The sequence below is a fragment of the Panthera leo genome, chromosome B1 (genome assembly GCF_018350215.1).
Source record: "Panthera leo isolate Ple1 chromosome B1, P.leo_Ple1_pat1.1, whole genome shotgun sequence".
NCBI lineage: Eukaryota > Metazoa > Chordata > Mammalia > Carnivora > Felidae > Panthera > Panthera leo.
Genome location: NC_056682.1, coordinates 170,957,822 through 170,970,443, shown reverse-complemented (window position 1 = coordinate 170,970,443; position 12,622 = coordinate 170,957,822). Strand labels below are relative to the sequence as shown.

Here is a 12,622-nt window from a genome sequence, read left to right as displayed (position 1 = left end):
GAGAGTTTTACTGACAAGACGATTCAGACCACACACAAAAAGTGGCAGGGTGCCATTTCCCCCTAAATCCCTCTAACCTGAGATGTTTCCCACAACCTGAGGATCCAGCCGAACAATTACTTATTGCCATTTCCACGACAGTTCTTTTCTGGAGGATCTAAAGGCCTCCCATCTCATAACCCAAGTCATTCCTGCGTTGCCCTTCTTGAAAATCCTTTTTCAGTTGTTCTTCGAAGCCATTACTCTGAGCGGGTGGTTGTTTGGACTAACACATAGCTCTTACAACACTAAACCAGAAAATCGACACCATCATAAGACACAGAAACTGCGCCTAAGAGGTGAAATACATGTCTTCATCAGGCCAGTGGTTGAAACGTCCCAATATAACTTTTAACTTGGAATTATTCTGACAACCACTTTTTTTTATTATTTATTTATGTATTTTTACTTTAGAGAGAGAAAGAGAGTGCATGGGGGAGGGGGACAAAGGGAGGGAGAGAGAATCCCAAGCAGGCTCCACGCTCAGTGCCGACACGGGGCTCAATCCCATGACCTGGGATCATGACCTGAGCCAAAATCAAGTGTCAGACACTTAACCCACTGAGGCATCCAGGAGCCCCTGACAACCACTTTTTTTTTTTAATTTTTTTAATGTTTATTTATTTTTGAGAGATAGAGCATGAGCAGGGGAGGGGCAGAGAGAGAGGGAAACACGGAAACCCAAGGAGGGTCCAGGCTCTCAGCTGTCAGCACAGAGCCTGACGCAGGGCTGGAACCCACAGACTGTGAGATCATGACCGGAGCTGAAGTCGGACACTTTACCGACTGAGCCACCCAGGCGCCCCTCCTAACAACCATTTTTTAAGCTGCATTCATATCTTCATCGTAACTTTAATGTTTAGCACACAAATTCTAGATTCAGGCGAAATATATCCTTTTCCTAAATCTAATGAATCCCAGACTTAAGCCCTCTTCAGAGTGAGTTTTTTCCTAGAATTATGCATCCTCTGGGAAAACCTGATCACAATTTCACTTGAACCCCAGTCCAATTATAAGATCTCTGTCCTCCTACCAGCACCCCTACATCTATTCCTCTGCCTATTCCTAAAAAATCAGAAGGCACTAGAAATGCAGAGTTGGAATCCTATCTGAAACAAGCAAATACTTTCCTATAGCAGCCAAAACTCAATCATTTGGGACATGATTTACTTTTAATCTTCAGATCAAGAGTAGGATTTGGAAAGCAAAGGTATTTTGTAAAAAAAATACTAATAATAATTTCTTCTACTTTAACCTTCTAATCTTTGTTTAGATTACCTAGAGCAAGTTCCATTACTAACAAACCAAAGAGAACAGTCTAATCTAAATGTTCTTATCATGTGAGGTGAAAAAAATGTGAGTAGTCTTAAACATTAGTTACAGCAAGTATCTAGGACATGTGTCCAGAAGCACAGTTTTGTTGCTTTCTATCTCGAGTCTATCTTCAGTGTCACCAACTGTTTTGGGTGGAATCCTTTCAAAATTTAACCTAGAGCAGCAAGCGCAGTTGGGAATCAAAAACAAATATGTTGACTATTAAAACTATAGAGATTGGAATATAATGACGGTGCCAGATTTTCAATCCTACAAGCTTCAGAAAACTCAGTAACCAAGAGGAAGCCAAAATATCCCCAAAATTTGATTATTTTCGGCATACGTTCAAAAAGACCCTCGAACAGATGAATTTAAGAGTAGCCTCGTCAGGTAAAGAAGTATGACAGGTAGGCTAGCTACGCTTTGTTTTTGTCAGGTTATTTCTTCATTTAACAAATACTGAACATTAATAATGAAGCTAGACTTTTGTGAAATTTCTGATTCCTCATTCTCTCGGTATGCAGTTATTAAGACAAAGAGGCCAACGGTATGTGTTATCAGAACAGGGTGAATGAAGGATAAGGTAGGCAAGAAAGGATACAAAAACCCCCATTTCTTTCTTTTCCTCCTCCTGTTTCCCTTTCAGACTGAGTTGGTTTTGTTTCCCTCTAAGATTTCAGATCATCAGTCTGACAAAGATTATTGTTTAAATTAATGGCAACACAAATTCCTACAAAGGGCTATCTCACTGCCTTGTCTAGAGATTGTGTTTTACGCCACTGACAACCTTTCACCTTTCAGAATCGGCACCTGCAGTTCTCAAACACTCTTGATCTAAGTGCAGTTGTGCTTAAAACTGCGGCAACTTCTTCATGTTTGTGTGGCCAACCCTTTGCTTTCTCTCCCCTGAAAAATGTGTGTGACTCCAGCATTAAAACTTTTAAAGAACTTTGAAAGAAACATTTCTAATCTGCATTCCTGCTAAAGACAACGGAGTGAGTCATTCGGATGCCACCAGAAAGAAATTGCTTGATTTTTCCGTACAAACCAGTATGGCCTGTAAGTACCTTGAAGACACTATCTTTCTATCATTTTGATAAGCCTCAGGAAAGAAGCCACATCCTCAAATGCCTTGGGACAGTACCCAAGAGTGGATGGACTCTTAACTAATTAAAAAATGAATCATTTATTTGCAAAATTCCACGTCATTTATTCTAACTGATTTCCTAAATATCCGGTGACTGGTGATTTGTCGGCTGTCATAATTCATCAGCCCTACACTTTTACGCAGAATGAATTTGTAACTTTAAACAACTAAGCCTCCACTCAGTGCTACCTTTGGAGGTAAACTACTGCAGGAAGGCATTCCCCCCATCCCCACCCCCCAACCTTAACACTTCAATGAGATAGATGCCTGTCATGAATATTTCCTCAATCGCAAGTTAAGAATCAGATTCTAAAAGTCACCTGTGCCACTGGATGGCCCAATAGTGTGTTTTCAAGGATGAAAAAAAAAAAAAAAAGTTTCTTGTATGAAAAAGGCTTCATCAAAGGTTCCATCAGAGGAAACATGATGGGGCTATATAGGATTTTCTGCTTTTCCTGAAGCTGGCACTTTTAAAATCTTTTTATAAACCGTTTCTTTCCCACTAAATATACCAGGGTTGAAGGGAGAGTGGTACAATGAGAGAGATCAGGGCTGAAGAGAGAAGAAAAAGGGAAAAAAAATTCAAAATTGGGACCCAAATGTAAGATTAAGGGAAGGTAGTTAGAAGGATTGCCAAAAAACCACCTTACCTTTGTTATGTATTTGGAGTCGCCCACTTCAGAAATTAACACCATTCACAGCCCGGTAGCAATTTACACAGCTAGGAAGTAACCTACAACATCTTCTCGGCCTCCCTCTTTTTAATGTAAAACCAAAATAAGGAGTGTCCAGCTACTCCCCACTGCGCCGCTTAAAGCAACAGATCGTTTTAGGCTCAACTCCCAGACTCTGGGAATTCCAGTTTGTCAGAATTTCTTAACCTTGGAAACCTGCGGAGAGAAACTCTCAACGAGGACAACTCCCTAAGCCCCGGCTTCTCACTGTCCCAAACTGCACATTCCAAAGTGGGAAGCAGGAGCGATAACCAGAAGGCAGCTCTCGGGGGCTAAATTCCTGGCGGGAGCGAGAGAACTTGAAAGCGCGGCGATTCCACTGGCCGAGCGGCGCCGGGTCCGCACCCGGGGGAGACGAGTGGCCCCGAGAGCCCGGCTGCGTCCGGCGCTGCGCACGGGGAGCGCTCCGTGTCTGCTCTCCGAGCTCTTGCCTATTCCCTCCTCCCTCCTCCCGCAGCCCTCCCCCAGCCGAGGCCATTCGCCTCACAGTAGCAAGGTTGTCTCTCGTCTACTCCCTTCCCTTAAACTCACCAAACCAGATTTTTACTCCCGACACCGGCAACTTCCCGTAAATCTGCACTGAAATTTTATCCTGCTCGCTGAGCCACCGCTGGCTAAAGGCCAGTGCAACATTCCTGTTGTTTTAGGAGCGCAGATACCTTTGCTGAAGGTTAAAAAAAAAAAAAAAAAAAAAAAAAAAAAACTGCCTGGATGGGAGAGATTTGGGGACTCCACCAGACAGATTTCTCCCCGCGCTCAAAAAGTCACATCCAAGTCAGACACCCAGAAACGGCCCCACAAGTGGCACCTGCTCCACCTGAGGACATGTGTCCTCAGACGTCTGGCCCCCTTCGGGTTGTTCAGAGAAATCAAGCAGAACCATGTTTGAGGAATAAGGAACCTGCTGCTGAATCACGAGCCGAAAAGTACCACCCCACCCCCGTTCTTCCCCCTGGTACAAAAAGTCGTTTAACCAGGTAGGATCACAGCGAGCCCCGCGGCGGGCCTAAAGGAAGGGGGGGACCTCCCAGAGTGTCCTTACCTGAGGCACAGCACCGCTTGGACGCGCGCAGGAAGGAACGTCACGCGGACGAAACCCTGACCTTTGCCGGGGCCTTCGCAGCAGGGCCTGGGGCCTGGGCGCTGCTCGTTCAGAAGTGGCTCATTTTAATGCGCTCTGACCTAAAGTTACAGCTGGTTTCTAGAAAGGGAACAAAAAACACTGCATTTAAAAACAGCAGCCAAGCCCTCCCTTAACCTTGCCTGATCTCTGGGGAGTTGGCTCTAACCCCCACCTCATCCCCATCCCAAAGAAACCCGCAATCTGTGCCCCACCCCTTCGCATTACCTGTTTATACAAGAGTTAAGGAGCCTCACGCATTTCAATAGAGCGCTAAGCCTGTTTGTAGGCGCGTAACCGGCCAACAGGAATCGAATTCTGTGACTAAACAAACTAGAAGAGGAAGCAGGCACCACCAGGAACCTAAAACGGAGTTGTGATTTCGGGTTGCAGTGTCACCAACTGAGAAAAAAAAAAAAAGGACTGTTTGTCATTGGGCTATTTTAGTGAAAGACTAGTCCAAAAAAAGGGGGGTTTTTTTGCTGGTTAAATGAGTTAATACATAGAAGAGCTTAGAACAGTGCCTGGCACATATTTAGCAGCTATTAGCAGTAGTACTGGTAGTAGTTTTTGTACTATGGATTTTTTCAAGGGCATAATCAGAGTTAGAAGTTGGCTCTAGACGCAGCCCTGCTATTTGCTAGCTGTAGGGCCATGAGCAGGGTTTTTTTTTAAACTTCTCCCAGCTTCTGGAAGATTCCAGTGACGAGATTTTTGCTCACAGTTTACATTGTAGACAGTCTTGCATACATTGGAAAGTAAAGTTCCTGTAAAGGAGTGTCCAACTGATTTTCATCTCACTTAAAAGTTGCAAGATTGACAAAACACATGGAGATAAATTGGCCTGTGCATTCTGTGAAGTTCACTAGTAGAAAACTCAGGACCAGCAATCAACCCTAGATGTGTGCTTCATTCTAATTTGAATTTAGGCCCTTGATTTGCTGTCTGACCCTGGGAAAGTTACTTACCCTATTCAGTTAGAAGCTGCTGCTGGCCAAATAATAGTCTTTGCTATTTGAAAAACAGTGTGAAATAGGGGGAAATAATTTTTACACTCCTCATAAATATTAAAAGGGGATTACTGGAGGCTAAAAAATGTGATCAGTGCCAACAGGACACCCTTTTTCCTCCACTTAGCTTCACCTTGAAAGAAAGAAATCACAATCCCTTTTACATTCATGAGGCCCTTTGTACTTTACCAAACACTTTCACCCACTTCATCTTATCTGATCTTACAAATCAATCCTGTGAGCTACTTTATCCCCATTTTGCAGATGAAGACACTCAGGTCAATTAGTTCCAGGTTTCACTGCCTAGTGAGGCGGGGACTCGTTCCCAGTTCTAGTTAAATCTAAAAGCAGCATTTGCCGCCTTTAGGAAAAATGATTCCAAAAACCAGCAAAGAATTCTGAAACATTTTAGATCCCTTTGGGATTTTTATCTTCCCTATGGGGTAAGATTTAACTCCGATCAATTAAACATTTTCTGGGTCATAGGGGAGCCTGTGTGGCTCAGTTGGTTAAGCATCTGACTTCGGCTCAGGCCATGATCTCACAGTTTGTGGTTCAAGCCCTGCATCGGGCTCTGTGCTGACAGCTCAGAGCCTGGAGCCTGCTTTGGATTCTGTGTCTCCCCCGTCGCTGTCTGCCCTTCCCCCGCTTTCTCTCTCTTCTTTCTCTCTCTCTCAAAAATAAATAAACATTAACAAACTTTTTTAACATTTTCTGGGTTTAGGTTTATTCCCTGTCAATACAGGTGAGAATGAACTATCAACAGCAGGCAGTGAGACTACTCCAGGGTTCTCTTACCGTATCTAAGGGTTGATGCGGCCAGGCATGAACAAGGGCTCCAAAACCTTAATATAATATAAAAACTCCAGCTCTACATTAGCCTGGATTTTTTCTTTTCTTTTCCAGAAGTATCTGGAATGTGGTCTCAAGAACCTTTCACTGTTAGGGATGCTTTGAGTTAAAGGATTCAAGAGAGGATATTCTCAGGCTTACTGATTTTTCCACCTGAAAACAGGATTTTCCATAGGAAACACTGGGCCAAAGCCTGGGGATTAAGACCAGGAAGAATACCAGTGAGTATGCAAGTGTAGAGATCACGGACTCCAGGTGAACTGGGGCTGGGGTCAGAGAAGATGGCTCTTGAGGAGGCACAAGTCCCTGGAAGCAAGTCCTTATGGAGTTCTTAATCCATTACTTTCTCTAAAATGTAGCCAGGCACTTCTGCTTCTTTCTCAGTTTTGCCCAGTGCCACCCATTAAACGGTTATAATATTTGTTCCTAACTCCTTTGCACTGTCCTCCCCAGGAATATGTGAAAATAAACTAACTTTTTAAGCAGCAGGCCATAACAAAAGAAATATCAGCTTTCTCATCATTTCTTCTTTGTGGCTGAGACTTGATGCCTGTTATTCTTCTTCTTGTTATTATTATTATTATTATTATTATTATTTTAATTCTCAGGAAAATCCCATGATCTTAAGGCATTTTAAGTTTGCAGACCCCTGTGCTTTGCTTTCTGCTTCCTTCTTTGCCTTCTGCCTATAAGGCAGTGTGCTAGAGTGAGCACAAACAGCATAGAGTTGGGTATCCCACAGCTGTGAGTTCGAATCCCAGTTTTATCTCAGCTATGTGATGCTAGGCAAATTGCTTAACTGCTCTGAGCTTCACGGTATCTTCATTTATAAAATAACAGCACCTACCTCTCCAGATTTCTTTGAGAGTTAAGTGAGAAATGAAATCTCAGCACAATTCCGGGCACATGGAGGGTACTCAAAAAATGGCATTTCCTTTTGTACCCCCAAAAAACTACTTCACAGCTCACAAAGAATCTTCCTTCCCATATTTAAATCTTAGATCAAATAACACTATTCCAAGACATCCTCGTCAACAGAGGCAAACCGAAGGTGTAATAATAGCCACTCATCCCCATTGCCCCTCCAGTGATGCATTACCATCTTTGACGGTCACAACCGCATGAGATTAGTATGAGTAAAGTACAAATCATTTGTATTGCCCTATTGCTCAGATTAGGAAACTGGGGGTCTTTTTTTTCTTTTTTTAATGTTTATTTTTGAGACAGAGACAGAGACAGAGACAGAGACAAAGACCGGGCAGGGGAAGGGCAGACACACACACACACACACACACACACACACACACACACACACATACACACACACAGAATCTGAAGCAGGCTCCAGGCTCTGAACTTTCAGCACAGAGCCTCACGTGGGGCTCGAACTCACCAACTACAAGATCATGACCTCAGCCGAAATCAGATGCCCAACCGACTGAGCCACCCAGGCGCCCCAGGAAACTGAGGTTCTTAAGAGTTGTTTCAAGCTACTAGCAAGTAGCAGAGTTAGGATTTTTACTGCTTTTTACTATTCCCTACCACTAGAATTCTGATTAAATTATTCTTATACCCAGTTAGGGAGCAGAATCAAGAAGTTCCAGAAGACGGTTTTAGCTCACAGTTATGGGGAGAGGGCCAGGAGATTCTGACCAGAGGTCCTGGACACTTCCCATTTTGGAGGCATGGAAACCCATAATGAATCCCATCAAAGATCTGTGCCCTATGAAAGGGAAATATGCTGACCCTACAGACTCCAATTCTGTGAGACACCGAAGGGCAGCAACATGAACAGGTTGGGCTTGAAGTCTGTGAGATCAAAGTTTGTGTCCTGGCAGTTATGTGCTCCTGGGCAAGTTACTTGTGTCCCTAAGCCTCAGGTTCCTGCTGATGGCAATACCTAACTATAGGGCCATCTTGAGGATTACATGAGATCATACACATAAAAGCACAGGGCTGAACAACACTCTTCAGTTTCCAATATGTGTTTCTTTTGTTTTATGTTTATTTATCTATTTTGAGAGAGAAGGCAAGCGAGTGGGAGAGAGAGAGAGAGAGAGAGAGAGAGAGAGAGAGAGAGAGAGAGAATCCCTAGCAGGCTCCCTAGCAGGCTGTGAGCCACAAAGCCCGAGGCGGGGCTCAATCTCACAAACTGTGAGATCATGACCTGAGTCAAAATCAAGAGTCGGACACTTAACCAACTGAGCTATCCAGGCGCCCCTCAATATGTGTTTCTTAAAGACTGAAGACTGTACTAACACAGTACAGGTGAGGCCTAAGTAATGCATGGAATAAATAAATGCAAAGAGCTTAGAATAAGCATGTAGTGATTGCTGTTTAAGTCTTTGCTGTTATTGCTATTATTATTATTTCTTCACAAAGCAATTCCTTGGAACCATTGTGAGGTCATAGTAAGGAACTGACTTTTTGGGAGAGAGAAGCTTCTGTTATCTCTTTCTTGTAAGAGGTGACCTTCTAGGTACCCTCTCACAGTATGAAAAAGGGTAATGTCTTCTCAATGGTTTTACTTTCTGTTTCCTTCATTTTCCCTAATTTTACCTGAAACAGAAAAATTATTGCCGGATGGGATAAAGTCACCAACCTGAACCCAAACTTTCTATGGGCTGCTGATAGTTTACCCAACAGAAATTATTCAGAAAATAAACCCTCTTTTGATCCAGAACATGCAACTCGACCCGGAGAGATCTCTCATGCCTGCAGTTTCCTTACCCTCTCCTTGCCTCGTGTGGTGGCCACTGGCTACCTCACAGAAGACTGTTGAGTCTTTTCTTTGATTTTTATATCAAATCCACACTGGATCCTGGGCACTTTTTAATGCAAATGATTTGGCCTAGCCACTAAGTGTAGAGCACAGTCATCAGCGTGTAGGTCAAAGGATGAGAGAGGGCCACTGAGAACTCGGTCAGAAGAGCATCTGGCTTCGTGGTTTCCATGCCACACTACGGGAGGGCCCCTAACTGAATTTTAAAAATGTACTGAGTTCACAAAAAAGGGAATTAAGTATAGCAGGGGTTCACTCCACACATTAATCTTGGAAGCCAAATCCTTCATTTTGAGAAAGACCTTCAATACAAGGAGCCCCTTGACCTTCGTCCTTCCTGCACAAATAGCTCTGCCAGAGCGGAGCCGCCTGCTTAGAAGGAAGGTTTTCCCCGCCCCCACCTGCCCGCTGTGATGGAAGGAACACTGATGTAAATTATAGGCCCTTAAAGGCCCACTCGAGACCAAGACATGATTTTGTTATGGCAACAGATGCTGTTAATTCCTTTATATCCCTTTAAGACGTATTCCCCACCAGAGACCTTTAGACTTCTTTTTATTTTATCATGGGAAACAGCCTCCCACAAGAAGCTCAGTCATTCAGCAATAACTTAGCAGAAAAGATTGTCAACATAAAATTACTAACAGTTAGTAAGTGCTTACAAGCATATTTGCCAGCACTTTCCATGTATTAACTATTTAATCCTCACAAGGACTCCATGACATAAAGACGGTTGTTAGGCCCACTTCGTAGATGAAGAGACCAACCCACAAAACAGGTATGAGATCCTGCTGAAATCCTACCACAAGACAGCGGCAGAGCCTGTGACTCTCACCATTACATTCTATGGCCTCGCAAAAGATTCTATATATGTCTATGATGATCATATTCTATATGCGTGCATTCTGGTAGTGGTAGTCCCAGCCTAAAGACAGCGCCTGGCACAAGGTAGGCACTCAAGAAGCGTTTCTTGAATGAATGGGTAAATGTGAATATACATTTGAAGGTTATCATCAATATTTAGAAGTGGATGTATGTCAAAAGAGGTAGGGTTTAACTCATCTAGAATCTGAGATTTAGGGTCATATTAGAGAGTGGATGCAAGGAAGTTTTCAAAAACATGATTAGGGATGCCTGGCTGCCTTAGTTGGTAGAGCGTGCAATTCTTGATGTCAGGATTGTGAGTTCAAGCCCCACATTGGGCATGGAGCTTACTTAAAAAAATAAATGTGTATATATATATATATATATATATATGTAGTTATATAGTTATATATGCACTATATATAACTGTAATTATATATATACACATATATATACATATGTATATATATACACATATATATGTGTATATATAAAGTTTTAATTTGACATATACTGTAGGGGATGAGTATTTTATGGGACAGAATTAATTGCAGGTGTGGCTAAATTTACTGACTGTAAAAGCCACATAAAAATAAAATGAATATTCTTCCCTCTGTTTCTATTGTTTCTCTGCTTGGAATACCCCTATATATCCATCCATTCATCCACCCATCACCAGTATAAGCATGTAATTAAGAACACAGTCTGGGAGTGCGCCTGGGTGGTTCAGTCAGGTAAGCATCTGACTTCAACTCAGGTCATGATCTCATGGTTTCTTGAGGTCGAGCCCCGTGTCAGGCAAAATTAAAAAAAAAAAAGAACACAGTCTGAGGGTGCCTGTGTGGCTCAATCAGTTAAGTGTCTGACTCTTGATTTTGGCTCAGGTTATGATCTCACAGTTTGTGAGATCAAGTCCCACATCAGGCTCTGTGCTGACAGTGTGGAGACTGCTGGGGATTCTCTTTCTCCCTCTTTCTCTGACCCTCCTCTGCTCTTGTGCTAAATAAGTAAGTAAGTAAGTAAATAAATAAATAAATAAAAGAACACGGTCTGGAACCTGATGCCTGAGTCTGAATCCTGTTTCTGCCACTTACTTTGTGACTGTGGGCAAACAACTTGACTGTTCAGAGGCTTAATACCCCTCATCAGTGCTCACCTCATTAGAAGTGTTTGGAAGATTCCATATGTTACTGCAAATGGGGTGCTGGAAATAGCCCCATATCAGTATTCTGTTACAATTATTCATCCAACCATCCATCCATTGTTTTATCTAACAAATATTTATCAAGTATCTACTATGTGTCAGGTTCTGTGTGTCCAGCTAAATATAGAATAATAAATGAGATATGGTCCTTATCTTCAAGGAACTAACATTTCATAGCAACAGGTAAGGCCACCAGATGATGGCCTTACCATGTGTGAGCCCGGGGAGTTAGTGGCAGTCTCACTTAGACTTGTTCAACGAGTATTTACTGAACATCTACCAAGAGTCATGCACCTGAGACACATAGACGAATAAAAACATGGTCCACTCCCTTGCACTGGAAAGAGAGATATGTATATAACTATATGAAATACAAAGGGAGGAGGGCAATAGAGGTGTATGCAAAATACCAGGAAGAACCCATTATTTCTGTGTGTGGAGGAGGAGAGTAAGGGCAACTTCCTAGACATGGTAACATTTGAATTAAAAATAAGAAAATGAAGGGGAACTTCATGAACAACGGTAAGATGGGGGAGGGGTGGTGAAAACATTTAGCATCTGGTGTGACAGAAGCCTGGAGGTGCAGTGAGGTGGCAGGAGTTACAGCTGGCAAGGAGGGTTGGGGCCAGATGGCTAAGAGACATGAAAGGAGGGGCACCTGGCTGGCTCAGTCAGTGGAGCATGGGACTCTTGATCTCAGGGTTGTGAGCTCAACTCCCATTTGAATGCAAAGATTACTTAAAAAAGCAAATCTTTAAAAAAAGAGAGAGAAAGAGAGAGAGAGAGACTCAACAGGAAAATGGCCTTTATTATGAATGACAAGATTTTGAGCAGGAAATGGACATGATCACCATGTCCACAGAGGATGGATTGAAGGGGGGACAACTTGAAAACAGAGAGACTAGTAATGAGAAAATTGCAATAGTTCAGGTAGGAGATGACAAGGTCCATAGGGCAATGGTTGTTCAAGAGATATTGGATGTGGTGTATACGGTGGATTATCTCATTTCACTCTCTTTCCAGTATATGCCTTCCTGTACTGAGAGGCTAGGAAACTAAAGTTGTATTCCCCAGACTCCTTTGCAGTTAAAGTTCCAAATGGAATGTGAGGTCTGACAAACAGATCCATTTGTGCAAGATTTGAAAGGTGGAAGTGAGGAAGAGGCCAATTCACAGCAAGCACAGTCATAAACATGTGAAGTGTTCTTGTGGCAACATCCCAGGGTGCCGTTCTAGCTTTGTAGCTAGAGCACACAGCACAGGGTACAGGCACTATTTTTGCTGGTGTGGAACTAGCAGACATAGCATGGCTCTGTTGCAAACATGGCAGTGGTAGCTTTCTGATCCCTCATTGCAACAAAATTGGTGTGTCCCTGAACTCAACAGTGCCAGTGGTGGTCTTCTGATTCCCCACCTTCCTGATTGTGGCACATGCAGTAGTGTCCCTGGCAGGTCAGTTCTGCAGTGTTCCTGTGGAAGTCCTACCTCAAGGTCCAGCTGAGTGCCTACTCTTCCAACAATTGTGTAAGCACTTAATTGCATATATTAAATCCCTT

The 12,622-nt window shown here is 43.0% G+C and overlaps 1 protein-coding gene across 3 annotated transcripts in view; it reads right to left on the bottom strand.

The window, feature by feature from the left end:
- Positions 1–4,699, bottom strand: part of RBM47 (RNA binding motif protein 47) — a 158,763-nt gene extending 154,064 nt beyond the window's left edge. For 2 of the 3 annotated variants that reach the window (XM_042936533.1, XM_042936536.1), the window contains exons 1-2: positions 4,583–4,699; positions 4,277–4,435 (exon numbers count right to left, since the gene is read on the bottom strand). The gene's annotated coding sequence lies outside the window, so the exon portion shown is untranslated. Of the gene's footprint in view, positions 1–3,150; positions 3,899–4,276; positions 4,436–4,582 lie in introns of all 3 variants that reach the window. The other variant, XM_042936534.1, reaches the window with a different exon arrangement.
- Positions 4,700–12,622: the final 7,923 nt, after the last annotated feature.